The sequence below is a fragment of the Eptesicus fuscus genome, chromosome 15 (genome assembly GCF_027574615.1).
Source record: "Eptesicus fuscus isolate TK198812 chromosome 15, DD_ASM_mEF_20220401, whole genome shotgun sequence".
NCBI lineage: Eukaryota > Metazoa > Chordata > Mammalia > Chiroptera > Vespertilionidae > Eptesicus > Eptesicus fuscus.
This window is the reverse complement of record NC_072487.1, coordinates 42,001,062-42,014,472: the sequence shown is the minus strand read 5'-3', so window position 1 is coordinate 42,014,472 and position 13,411 is coordinate 42,001,062. Positions and strand designations below refer to the sequence as shown.

Here is a 13,411-nt window from a genome sequence, read left to right as displayed (position 1 = left end):
GAAACAGGCCTACCGTTTGCTGATAGCAATGACAGCACCTGCCCTGGCCAGAACTGAGGGAAACAGGGCTCTGTAATACAGTGGGCCCTTATTATGGGAAAAGGGAAGTAAATTTGTTACAATGGGGAGTCATTTTAGGGTCTTGAGTAGGAGTGACAGGATGTTCCTTAGGTATGGTGAGAACTCACCCCAGGATTCCTGTAAAGAACACTGCTCCCCTTTGACACTGAGCTTATGATTTCACCCGCACTCACATTTTCAATATCGCATCTCAGTGGTCCCCAACTTATGGACCACAGAGTTATGGCAGAGGTCCCTGAAGTCAGATAAGCACTGCCTAGAGAATGACTTGCTCCTGCTCTATTGCCAATATTTTCTTCTAATATATGTAGATTATGTGAGACATAAAGTGCAAATTCACTCAAAAGCAACAGTAACCTGAGTTGCCCCAGGCAACCTGTCTGTAGCTACACATGGAGTCACTTTAACAATAACCCAAATGTCACTGGCTCCAATGTCCCCGCTGTTCATGCAGGACTTTAGCCTCCATAACATATACCCTTCATGCATTTCTAGCTACCAAGGGTTTTATTTGTACCTGTGTCTGAGAACTAGTCCGATCTCTCCAGCCGGCCACAGGGTGGCGCTCTGCCTGCACAGCTTTCTCTCCTGCTCCTTCACGCACCCCATGCCTGGGACCCCAGCCAAGCCAAAGCTGCAGGATGGTTGTTTGTATGGAGGAAATGCCTTGTTCCTCTTTTCAGCTACCATTCCCTAAACGGTCATATTTGTGCCCCACACAATATTTTACTGAGGGCTTTTTAGAAAAACAGCTCTTCCACTTTTTACTTATTGCCCTAAACCATAAATGAAACCTGTTTTCTTATGTAAAACCAACGAAGTGTTGGTCAGGAAGAAAAACACCTGGGGCAGATCCCATTCTGTATTCACAATCATCCCTCCCATAATCTGCTGTCACAATGCACATCCTCTGTGGCCCGAGCAATTTAAACTTCTACGTGTGCAAGGAAGCAAATGTGTAGGAGGATTTTCAATGCAGACTATTTGCAAGAGTAAAAAAGGAAGAACAACATAAACATCTGGTACAGAAAGGGTTGTTAACTATGGCACACTCGTGGTAGAATATAGGAAGCTGTTAAAAAAACAGTGAGATCAGCTTAAAAGTATTGCTGCAGAAAGTCTCTGTGATTATTTTAAGTATTAAGTGAAACAAACCAATCAGAGGACATTAGGTATAGTGTACCCCCATTTCAAAATGGGAGGTGGTGGCAAACGAGAAATGTGCATATGGATACTATACCTCGGAGGAATACTAACCCTATGGAAGTATTGACAAAACCCCAAATACCATTCCTAAATGGAGGTGGTTTTTTACCACTCAGACCCTGTATGGAACTGATTTGGGAGATAGTAAGAGATGCGTGGTAGAGTCCTCAACTGGCCAAATTGTCTTCAGGAGACAAGATGAAGGCAGAAGTAGTGGATGGAGAAAGTCAGCCTCCCAGGAAGTGGGGGAAAAAAGAGGTACCTAAAGTTTTTAGAAAGAGAGGCAATGGAGATCCTGGAGCAGTGGCTGAAGACTTGGACCATGGGAGGGAAAGCTGGGTGAAGTAGGTTCAAAATACAATATTGGGGACTAGCTACTAGTTATAAGAAATAAAATAATAAATATTAATCATGCTCTGTTAACCATGATTGTTTTGTTCTGATTAAAGAAAGCACATTCTTACCTGGCTGGGAATTGTACACCCTGGGACATGGGAGCTAACATGGGAATGCAGTCCATCCTCCTATCCTGAGAACCGCCTATTATTATGGAAAGACTAGTGACTCGGTGCATGAAATTGGTGTACCATTAAAAGGGGGAATAATTAGAGGCATTAATTTAATATTGCTATTTGCCCTTTCTCTATAATAGAAGTGTCAAGAGATGAAAGAAAATTAGTAAAATGTATATGAAAACCTTCCTCCTGTCAAAGTCTGGGGCTCACCACGGGACCCAGAGTCAAGTCCCTGCCCACTCACATGCACCTCAAAATCGCGTAAGACCCAGACCTGGCTCCCCGCCCCCCCCCCCCCCCCCCCGCCGCATTGGGCTAGATCCAGACCCAGCCAGTCCCACCCTTGTCAAGCCCTGCCGGGCAGGGGGCATAGCCTCAGGTCCCCTAGCCTGGCGCCAGGATGGGAGGGGGTAGCCTGAGGTCCCCCAGCCCAGACCAGGGCGGGGGGCGTGCCTTGAGGTCCTCTGTCAAGCCCCACCAGGCAGGGGGCATGGCCTGAGATCCCCTGTCAAGCCCCGCTGGGTGGGGGGCATGGCCTGAGGTCCCCCGTCAAATCCCGCTAGGTGGAGGTGCAGCCTCAGGTCCCCCAGCCCAGCACCGGGAGGGGGGCACAGCCTCAGGTCCCCCATCAAGCCCCACCATCAAGGGGCGCAGCCTCAGGTCCCCTGTCAAGCCCTGCTGGGCGGGAGCGCAGTCTGAGTTCCCCCGACCCAGCACTGGGGGTGCACCTTGAAGTCCCCTGTCAAGCCCCGCTGGGTGGGGGGCATGGCCTGAGGTCCCCTGTCAAGCCCAGCCAGGCAGGGGGGCACAGCCTCAGGTCCCCTGGCCCAGTGCTGGGGCAGGGGGCGTGGCCTGAGGTCCCCCATCAAGCCCTGCCAGGTGGGGGCGGCGGAGGGTGTAGCCTCAGGTCCCTGCTGTTAAGGCTCCTTGTGAGAACTTGGCCTCAGCTGTGGGGCCATCTTTGTGATGGAGTGATGGTCAATTAGCATATTGTCTCTTTATTAGATAGGATTTACAACCTCGAGGCTCAACAATCTGGTCCTAGAGGCACCTGCTCCTTACAACTCCCAGTCCCTATTGCCTGTAATCTGGTCCCCTACCTTCTGCGACACCCCTCCCCCCAGCCTGCATGATTTGTAACCTGTAATGATTATTATACTGTGCCTATTTTCCCATGCCTGTAATTCCTACTTTCCCATGTAATCTTTGTCCTTCTACCCCAGGGGTCCTCAAACTTTTTAAACAGGGGGCCAGTTCACTGTCCCTCAGACCATTGGAGGGCCGGACTATAGTTTTAAAAAAACTATGAACAAATTCCTATGCACACTGCACATATCTTATTTTGAAGTAAAAAAAACACCCGCATGTGGCCCGTGGGCCGTAGTTTGAGGACACCTGTTCTACCCAATATAAGCAGCTGGCTTAGGGGAAGAGGCAGAGCAGATTTTTGTGGATGACCTGCTGCTCTCTCATACGGCCGGCGGCAGTATTGGAATAAACGCTCATATAACGATCCAACCCTGTCTCTGCTTAATTGACTCAAGCAGTGACAGGCAGCCTGGACTCATTGGTTGTCCGGTTTCAAAACCACAGTAGGCAGAAACTCGCAGAAAGATCAAGGCAACCTCTAGTCTATATGGCTGCCCCATTAGCATCAGCCTTTCATGAGGCCCTACAGGAAGGTCTCTGGCTGCTGACTGGCAGCAGGTGTGAGCCACAGAAACTCTGGGAGTTTGGGGGAGGAGAGGCATCTGCTCAGGAGGTATCAGCCCAGGAATCTCTCAGGGTGGGACAATCCTAGCAGGAACCCATGCGTGGTGGCTTTTTCCCCGAGATAAGCAGAAAGGAGCAAAAGCACCAGGAGTCACTGGCCTGGAGTCAGCCTGGTGGCCTCACGACCTGGAAGTTTGCTTTGGGAGTTGGTTCAGACAGATCTTGAACTACCCCGATTATCCAGCTGTGTTTTAGAGTATTGCGAGATCCCAACAACACCTTTAAAAAAATGAACAATATATCCTGCCCTCCCCTCTGTGGTTTTATTTTTGTCAGATCTCAACTGGTACTTTCTTTTAAAACTGAAGTTAAAATGTTAAGAAATTGGCAAAACACACTCTTTTGCCAGTTGGGTATTGCTTGTCTTTTTGTTCACAAAACCTAAATCATAGCTGGCAAAATTCATCCTGCTCTTGTTTACCTGTTCCTCTAAGAAAATGGATATGGATCCATTTCCCCCACTCCCTGGCTCTTAGGAATTCTGTTTAGCTAAGTCTTTGCCTCCCTCTTCTGTTGAAAAGAAGAATAACATACAATGAACTAATTCTATTTGAAAAAATGTTGGAGGAAAACACACCTCTAAGGATGTTCACATAAGTTATGTAAAATGGCTTTTTTTGTTGTTGTTAATCCTCACCCAAGGAACTTATTTTTCCATTGATTTTTAGGGAGAGTGGAAGAAAGAGGAAAAGAGAGAAATTTTGATGTGAGAGAAACACATCGATTGGTTGCCCCCCTCATGAGCCAGAGCAGGGCCGGGCCTGGGAGGAGCCTACAACCAGGGTATGTTCCCTTGACCAGAATCAAACCCAGGACCCTTCAGTCAGCAGGCCAATGCTCTATTCACTGAGTCAAACCAACTTTTAAAAGGGTCCAGACCTGGACAGTGGCTCAGTGATTGAGCGTTGACCTATGAATCCTGAGGTCACATATGCCCAGGTGGAGGGTTCAATTCCCCAATGGGGGACATGCAGGAGGCAGCCAGTCAATGATTCTCTCTCATCATTGATGTTTCTGTCTCTCTCCCTCTCCCTCTCTGAAATAAAAATATATATTTTTAAAGGGTACGGTATTATAGCATTATTATGCATAAAACATTAGAATTAATATTTCCCAGATAAAGTAAACTTTAAATCGGATAAGATAAAATCAGGATAAATTGCACTCACTCACCTGAGTAGGTGAGCATAATCAATGGGGTGATTCTTTGGTCACTAGACTAAAAGATTCAATATTGATTCCTTCCCCCCTTTCAGTAAAATATAAAACTCCCTGTAAGCTGAAGTATTGTTGGAGTCCTGTATCTTACAAGGATGTACGTGACGGCAAAGGCATAGCAATTTATTTTAAAACTTTCTGTTAACAGCTGTAGAGATGGCTGCATTTGCACAATCTCATCAGGCAAGAAATAGGAAGAAAGAAAAAAACAGAGTACCAGAGTTCTCAATCATACAATTAAATGTTCCTTTGCAAACTCCGTAATATCCTGAAATAATCAGTTATGAACTTTTATTCAGTGATGTGCAGGAAATTTTGAGTTTCTAAAAGGCCTTACTGCCCCAAACATAGTGGGAGATTTCTTTAAGGGAGTTTTCCTTTCTGAGGAAGTCTATGCTCTGTGGACTATTGTCAAAAAGCCCCGCTGGGCCAGGCTTACTTATGAGCTGTTTCCCCAGTGGGGTCATCTGGTGTTTACACAGTGCCGCTCCTCTTAATAAGGGTGACTGCTATGGAGCATTGCGTGAGGCACTCAACAAACATACATGCCCTGACAATGAGTTAGCATAATCCTCACGTCTCACGTGGGGAAACTGCAGGTTAAAAGTAACTTACCTGAAATGGCAAGGTTTGGTGAGAAGCAGAGCAGGAAGCGTCCTAGAGGGTGGAACCTCAAAGTCTGTGCTCTTGAAGGCACCACCCACCGCCTCTTTTAAAACGCTCTCCCCTAATTGGTAGGAAGGCATACAGGTGAGCAGTAGTTCCCGGGAATGAGAATCACCTGGGGAGCTTGTTCACTGGGCCTCCCCATCCCCTACCCTGGAGGCTCTGACTCAGTGGGCCCAGAAATTGGCTTGTTAACAAGTGATCCAGGTGATTCCTATCATCAGAGAACTATGGGAATGATCTTAGACCAGGGGTCAGCAAAGGAAAGGGCCAGAGAGTATTTCTGGTTTCGTGGGCCAAAAGGTCTCTGTCACAACTTCTCAGCACAAAACCAGCTAGCGGTGCCCTGGCTGGTTTGGTTCAGTGGGTAGAGCGCCGGCTTGCAGACTGAAGGGTCCTGGGTTTGATTCCGGTCAAGGGCACATGCCCCGGTTACGGGCTCGATCCCCAGCGTGGGGCGTGCAGGAGGCAGCCAATCAATGATTCTCTCTCATCATTGATGTTTCTATCTCTCTTTCCCTCTCCCTTCCTCTCTGAAATCAATAAAAATATATTTGGGGGGAAAAAGCAGCCAGCGGCAATTCAGAAATGAATGGGCCTGGCTGTGGTCCAACACTTTACTTACAGAGAAGAGGTGGCTGGCTATCGTTTGCTGGCTCCTCTCTTAGACCATTCATAATCCCATGAAAAAAAAGAGACACTAATGCTGCTACTTGTCACCTTATTAAGGCCATGACTCAGTCATGAAATTGGTCTGATGAAAATCTTCCCAGTACCATGAAGCAGCGCCCTCATCAAGGAATAAAGTGAAGGTTGTGTCTTCCCTCCCTCTTCAGGGAGCAGCACTTTCAGATGCAGGTTTGGGACCTTCCCGGTCTGCGCTACTCATGACGCAGGGAGGACATGAGGAGGTCAAGCACAGGCAGATGAGCGAAGTTTTCACCTCAGCTTGTTGGTGAATGCGCCGGGCGGAATTCTAAGGCGGCCTCCAAGATTTCCATCCTCGGGCGAATACACACCTTGTTCCCATTATCCAATCACACATTAATTTAAGTCCTACTCTGCAGGGATTTTGCAGATGTAATTTAAGTCCCAAATCAGTCGCCCTTAAGAGAGGGAAACCCTCCTGACAGGCCTGATCAAATCAATTGAGCTCTTTAAACCTGAGTGTGGAAGTCAGAGACAGGAATCGAAAGCAAAATGAGAGGAGGAATCAATCGGGAGACTCTCCATCGCTGGCTTTGGCGATGGAGGGGGCCATGTGGCAAGAAAAGTGGGTGTCCTCTAGTCGCTGGGCGCTCCCAGCAAGAAAAGGGTCCTCAGTCCTCCAACCATAAAGAAGCAAGTTCTTCCAGCAACTGAGTTTAGAAGACGATGAGCCCCAGAGGAGCGCCCGCTGTGGCTGATACCTTGACATCAGCTGGTAGAACCCCAGGACAGCAGAGAGTCTAGCCACATTGTGCCTGGACTTCCAACCTCAGAAACTGAGATAATAAAGTTATGTATGGCAAACCTCTCTGTTTGTGCTAATTTGTTACACAGCAATTTAAAAAAAAGCCTAATACAGAGAGGCCCAGGGGTTTGATTTCTGAATGACTGCTGAGGATTTCTAAGTCCAACAGTTTCTGGGTTTAAATATAGATGAGCGTGTCCCCTTAGAGCATGTCAAACTCAAAGGCTAACACGGGCCAAATCAATGAGGCCTGCAGCCCGCTGGCCGTGAGTTTGACATGCTTGCCTTAGAGCTATCGGCATTCCTCCTGTCTGGGTTCTCCCCTGACTCAGGCCAGTGTGCACAGGAATATGCTTATCAAGAATGCCTACTGCAATGAGGTTTATCCGAGACCAGAGTGCAGCTTATTTCAACATGCCTGTCGTGTGCAAAACATCAAACTGGATATTGGGGGTGGATAGATGATAAAGGATAAAAAAAATAAACAAGGAATTTACATCTCGGATGAGGGACAGAAGTTTGGAAAATTAACTGTCAGGCAGGTATTATCATTGAAGCGTACGAAAACCAGAGAGGAGCTTAGAAAGCAAGGCAGTTGATTTAGACCAAGGAAAGCTGGATTTTACACGAGAGGGCACAGTCTAAACCAGAGAACAGAAGCGCACAGTATTTGGTACGTGTAAGATGTTGGCAGAGACTGTGGAGGGCTTTCTTTATACAATGGGCCACCACGGCCCCCCAAACTCTTCCTGCTTCCTGGGAATTAGGAGCGCTGACCACCAAGTAATCTTTTGGGGCACCTACTAGTAGATTCTTTCCTCTCTCTCTCTCTCTCTCTCTCTCTCTCTCTCTCTCTCTCTCTCTCTCAGATGACTGATGCTTAGCTGAATTCATAGGAGCATTTAATTTGCCTGCTATCCTCTGGGAATGCCCCAGCTAAATGCATGAAAAGTCACCCAACATCAAAGACCATTCAGCCACGGCTGTGAGAGCTTCTGTCACCTTATACAGCTGACAATCCCCAGTGTCCCCTTACAATATTTCCCAGTGCAAGATACAGAGGTGGGGAGGGCTGGAGGGAACGAGGAGCTTGACTTAACACAGTGCCATTTCTATTGGCACCAGCTTCAAGCAGCCTTTTAACAGAGATGTTTAATTGATCTTTATTGAGCAGAACCTTCCCTTCTGCTTATAAAAGGAATGATCACTCTCCCCCCTGGTTCTGTCTGAGGAAGTTAATAGCCCCAGTTTTCTCTCATGGCAGAGATACTTAATGGCCGGGAGACTATCATAAATAGAGTTTATTGTCCAAAATACAAGCCACGTTCTAATCAACCTTTGCCCTGAGATTGCTTTGCTTGTATCTGTTGATTTTTAGAGGGGCTTTTCCCAACTGACAAGCGCATTTTTCTTGCCACCCGGCCTGCTGTCCAATTAACAAATGCCGTTAGCAAACTAATCTATAGGCCTTTGCCAAAGACTCTTGAGGATGCCGTAATGTGTATCGATTAGATCCTCTTGTGCAGTAGTTCCTAAACGGGCTGAGGGCTCAGCCATAACCGTCTGCACACACTGTACGGGAATATTTGACAGGTAGGAAGACGGTCATTGTAGTACCTCCAGGATTCAGAGACAATTTCCAGGATTCAGTTAAGATAAAGGAATACTTTCCGAGTTACGTTGGTTCATTTTTTTAAAAAAAGTCTTTATTGATATTAGCATTACTCCTTGAAATAACCTTGGAACACAAACAGATATTAGTATTTTTATTTTACAGCTAGGATGTTTTGTGTTCAATATTCCTACTAGCATGCTATTTGAGGAATAGATTTGGCAGTAAACTAGAGGCTAGTACTTGCTGCTACTACATACTATTATTATTTGGGGATTTGTTCTCGAGTCATGGATTTTCTGGGTCTTTTTTTCTTTCTTTCTTTCCTCCTTTTGGCTGCTGGCTTTGCTCACCTGTCACCCGCCACTGCCTCGCCACTCCTCCAACTTACCATCTTGGCATAGCAGGCACCGTGGCCATAATGTTTCTAAACTAAATTTTGAAACCTGTTTTATGAAAAATACAAGTGTTCTTAGGTGGAAAAAAGGATCGAATTTTGAAACCATGATTTTCTAGAAGAATCTGAGATATATGATCCCTCCAATAGTGTGGTTCTACCATATCCACAGATGGCTAACAAAGGAAGGTGTGGGGAGGGAATTAGCTACCATTTATTGACACAGTTAATAGAAATGTAACTAACACAGGTATAGGGTCTTGGCTTATGGTCTCACCTTGAATGTGAGGGGGGAGGAAGGAGGCTTTATACCTGCGAGGTTGGCTTTCTCCCCGCCCCCTCCCCAGTTTTATTGAGATATAGTTGACACACAACATTGTATTAGTTCAATATGTAAAAAAAATAATTTTATGTATGTGTATATTGTTAAATGCTTGCCACAATAAATTTAGTTAACATCTATCCTTCACATAGTGACAATATATTTCCTTGTGATGAGAACTTTGAAGATCTACTCTCTTCACAAAACTTTCAAGAATATACAGTACAGCACTGTTAACTAGAGTCACCACACTCTACATTATATCCCCAGGACTTATGTATCTCATAACTGGGAATTTGTACCTTTTGACCCCCTTCACCCATTCCCCACTCTACTCCTGCCTCTGGTAACCACTAATCTGTTCTGTTTCTATTCAAGTTTTTTTTTTTTTTTAGATTCCACATATAAGTGAGATCATACAATGCTAGTCTTTTTCTGACTTATTTCACTAGTATAATGCCCTCCAGATCCACCTGGCTTATTTATTTGTGTATTTATTAGTTTGTTTAATTATTCATTGATTCTAGAGAGAGAGGAAGGGAGAGAGAAAGAGAGAGAAAGAAACATCGATGTGATGTATGCACCCTGACTGGGGATCAAACCGACAACCTTTTGGTATATGGGACAATGTTCCAACCAACTGAGCTACCCGGCCAGAACTGTTTTGAGGGTTTTCAAAGGCTGGGAGTTTAGAGGAGGTCTTAGAGAAAGATAATCAATAGAATATTCATCAGCTTTATACTGATGCACCAAAATGAGATTTATTCCTTTAACCTCATCTGTCCTAGGGTGTGGTTGTCAAATGGCACTAATTGGATTTCTGCTATCTATCTCTGAGTAGGGTGATTTAAGCTATTTACCCTCTGGTTGGGGAGAAGTGTAAGCCATTTACTCCTAAGTGTCCCTGGTTAGGGAAAATAGGATTTTGCGATTTACCAGATATCTATAAACTGCTTGGTCATTTAACTATCTGCCTCAGTTTCTCTATTCCACTTGTCCTGGCTCGATAGCCTGTCTCACTCTGAGATACTATAAGGAACCCGAGGGCTGACTACACCATCCATGTTCAAGCTTCAGATCTCAGCTGGGTGTGAGGCTTGAAACTCACCTCTCTCCCCCCTGAGGTGAAGATTAAGAAAATAAGACCCATGCTGATTTTTCTGATTTTTCTGGTCCAATCATGAATGTGGCAGGCATGAGGGGCTAATACTATTTTTTTCCTCCCTCATTGCTAAAGCGATAAAACAATTTTATAGTCTGTTCCCCTATCCCTAAGCAGGCAGTATTAATTAGAAAATAAAGCAGTGACAGGGCGCGCGTGAATGAGCTATTAATGCCTGCAGTGGGTGCCCAGCACGGCCTGGAGCTAAAGGCCAAGCGATTTCCACCGCCCGGTAAGCGCACTAATAGCCAATTAAAGTCCATCCTGAATGGCCCCTGTCTCCTGGCCGGGAGTTCCTTCCATTTAAGAACCTGGAGTTGTGTAAAAGGGCTTCTGTCGTGAGTGGCACACGTAGGGCAGCTTGATTGCTCTGTGTGCAGAATCGACATCAAGAGATTTCCGAAGCGTGATTTTCTGTGTCTGAGCAGCTGGTGACCATTGGTCCTGATGCCCACTAAGAAATAAAAAATTGTGATGTTTCCAAGTAAGCAGAGGTTTGTTTTAGTGTGTGTTCCATCCCTCTTCTTCCAATAGAAGGTGAATCCGCCCACAGAGAAAGGGGAGGGATCAAAGGGAAGGACTGGCATGACAGGTGACAGATGGACACACCTTCGGAGGGAGCAGTCCTTCACCCTGTTTGCTGGAGGCATGAGGCCCCTAGCTGGGGAGTTATTTACCCATTTCTTCCCTGTGCGTCTAGGCTGCAGGAGGGAAGGAAGCTCACATTTTTGTTGGAGCTTTTGTTTTAGAAACCGACACTTGTCTTCTAACTATACCTGTCTCCTAATAAAAACAAGAGCTAAGCTCCAGTGCTGTTGTGGGCATGCATCTATTATCTCAAGCAATGGGAGGTACCCTGGTTATTCCCACGCTGCTGATGGAGAAACAGTCACAGAGAGGTCCAATAATTTTTCCCAGATCACACATCTAGAGGGTGGGAGAGTCAGTTTTTTAAAACCAGATGTCTATCTCCAATTCCAGGAGCCTGGAACTGGACTCACAGCCTACAGGTCTCTCCTGCTCACCTTGACCTGGTGGGACAGGCCTCTTGTCCCAGAGGGAAGTAGGTTAGAGTATTTACATTGCAGATGTTTTCTCCCCACCGGGGCAGATGTCTTGCTTTTCCAGGAGGCCCGGAGAAAGGCAGAAGGTGGAGCCTTGCTATTCCAAGTGTGGCCCACAACCCAGCAGCACTGTACTGTCACCTGAGAGCTTGTTCAAAATACGGAATCCAGGCCCCACCCCAGAACTATGAATCAGAACCTGCCTTTTCACAAGATCTGCAGGGGAGGCGTAGGCACATTAACGTCTGAGAAACACCACGCTGGGGTTCTGGTGTCCCATCCTTTGGGTCATGCTCTTCTCTGTAACTAGTTAAAAGGAAGCAAAGACTCAGTCTATACCTGCTCGGCCTCAGCCACCTGGATATCACACAAGCTCATTTAATCCTCCCTAGAACCTGCCAAGGAGACGGAGGGTCGGAGGGGGCAAGCACCCAAGCTTCTGTAAAACCTGATCAAGGCGCATTCGAGCCCAGAGCCCCCTCAAGAAGGCCCCTGGACACAGGACAGACCACAGCAACTCAAACCGTGGGTCAGGAGGGTGGGCGAGGGTCTGCTCTACAGACACCCACAGCAGAGCCCAAGGCAAGAAATGAATTCTGATTGTGGAGTCTCTCCATTTTGAGATTTAAAGAAAAAAAAAAAATCTGGTTAAATTTAAAGAAAAAAAAAATCTGGTTAAATTTAAAGAAAAAAAAAAATCTGGTTAAAAGAGTCCTCCCAGGGAGTAAAGAGAGGGCTTCTCCAGGCCCCTTCTGGACTTAGAATTTAGTGCCTGTTCATAGAGAACCTCTCGGTGCATTTGCTCAGTGCTACATCAAGATGGGATTGTTCTCTGGGCCCTAAAAGCTTATGATCTAAAAAGGCCCCGGAAATGGGTGAGGGGTTAAAAAAACACAAAAAAAACAGCAGAACAACGCAGCAGCCTTAATCAGACCGCCTTTGCTTTTCTTTGCCTATAAGACACTGGCTTTAAATTTAATATAGTGTCATGTCTTTATATTTCTTGAGGTTTTCTTAAAAGATCATATCAAGATTTTCTTCCATGGTAAGACTTTTATATTGTATTTTTCTTAAAATGGAGTATGGTACATTTACCCTCCATCCGATGATCCCTTACAACTCGTCTTGCTTTATTAAGAAGACTGCTAGAGGCTTCTATGCCCCTAGTAATAAAAAATGTATGTTCAGGCCCATTCAAACCAATGAAAATCTGAGTTTTCAAAGCACAAGATAATGAAAATTCTCTAGATCGGTGTCTTTTACAACTTTTAATCTGTTAACAGAGCCTGAGTGTCTCAGATGAAAGGCACTCCAGCGTGAATTGCTATCGTTAATAGCATTCCATACAGGTAACTCTTGATTATTCCAATTTCTCACAAATTTGGACACTTTTACTGCCTCTATAACCTCTCTAGGGAGTGTGGAAGAAAAGAGACCTGTACGATTTATTTCTCAAAATGTACACAGAAATATAATTGCACATACGTACAGGGAAACCTTATAAATAATGTATGAGGGCAGTGTGATGTCAGTAATAAAACCACCCATTTAGAGATAACACTTGCCACAACTTGTCCCTTCACCAAAATCGATTGGGAATTTTGGGGGACCACCAGACCAGACATGGAGATTTATAGGCTACCTAGGATGTTTGAAAAACGGTTTGTAAGCACCTCCTTGAAGAAGGTGGCAATCGTCTTTCTTCCCAAAGAATCACAAATGTGGCTCCAGATAGTCGCCTTGTAGCCTCCCTCACCTCTTGCACTGTGACTTCGTAGCTTCTCCTACCAGGAGGTAGAGTCCCTTTCTCCTTGAAACTGGGTTCACATGGGACTTGCCTCGGCCAGCAGAAACGACGCCCTGACGGTTTGGAGCTGCACCTCGAGGCCCCCTGCACTGAATGTCTGTTCTTATTACTCTGCAATGACCCTTTGAAGCCCCC

At 45.8% G+C, this 13,411-nt stretch overlaps 1 non-coding gene across 1 annotated transcript; it reads left to right on the top strand.

Moving 5' to 3' along the window:
• Positions 1-10,727: 10,727 nt before the first annotated feature.
• Positions 10,728-10,860, top strand: LOC114231756 (U11 spliceosomal RNA). The gene has a single exon (XR_003617752.2). It is a non-coding gene; the product is annotated as a U11 spliceosomal RNA (small nuclear RNA).
• Positions 10,861-13,411: the final 2,551 nt, after the last annotated feature.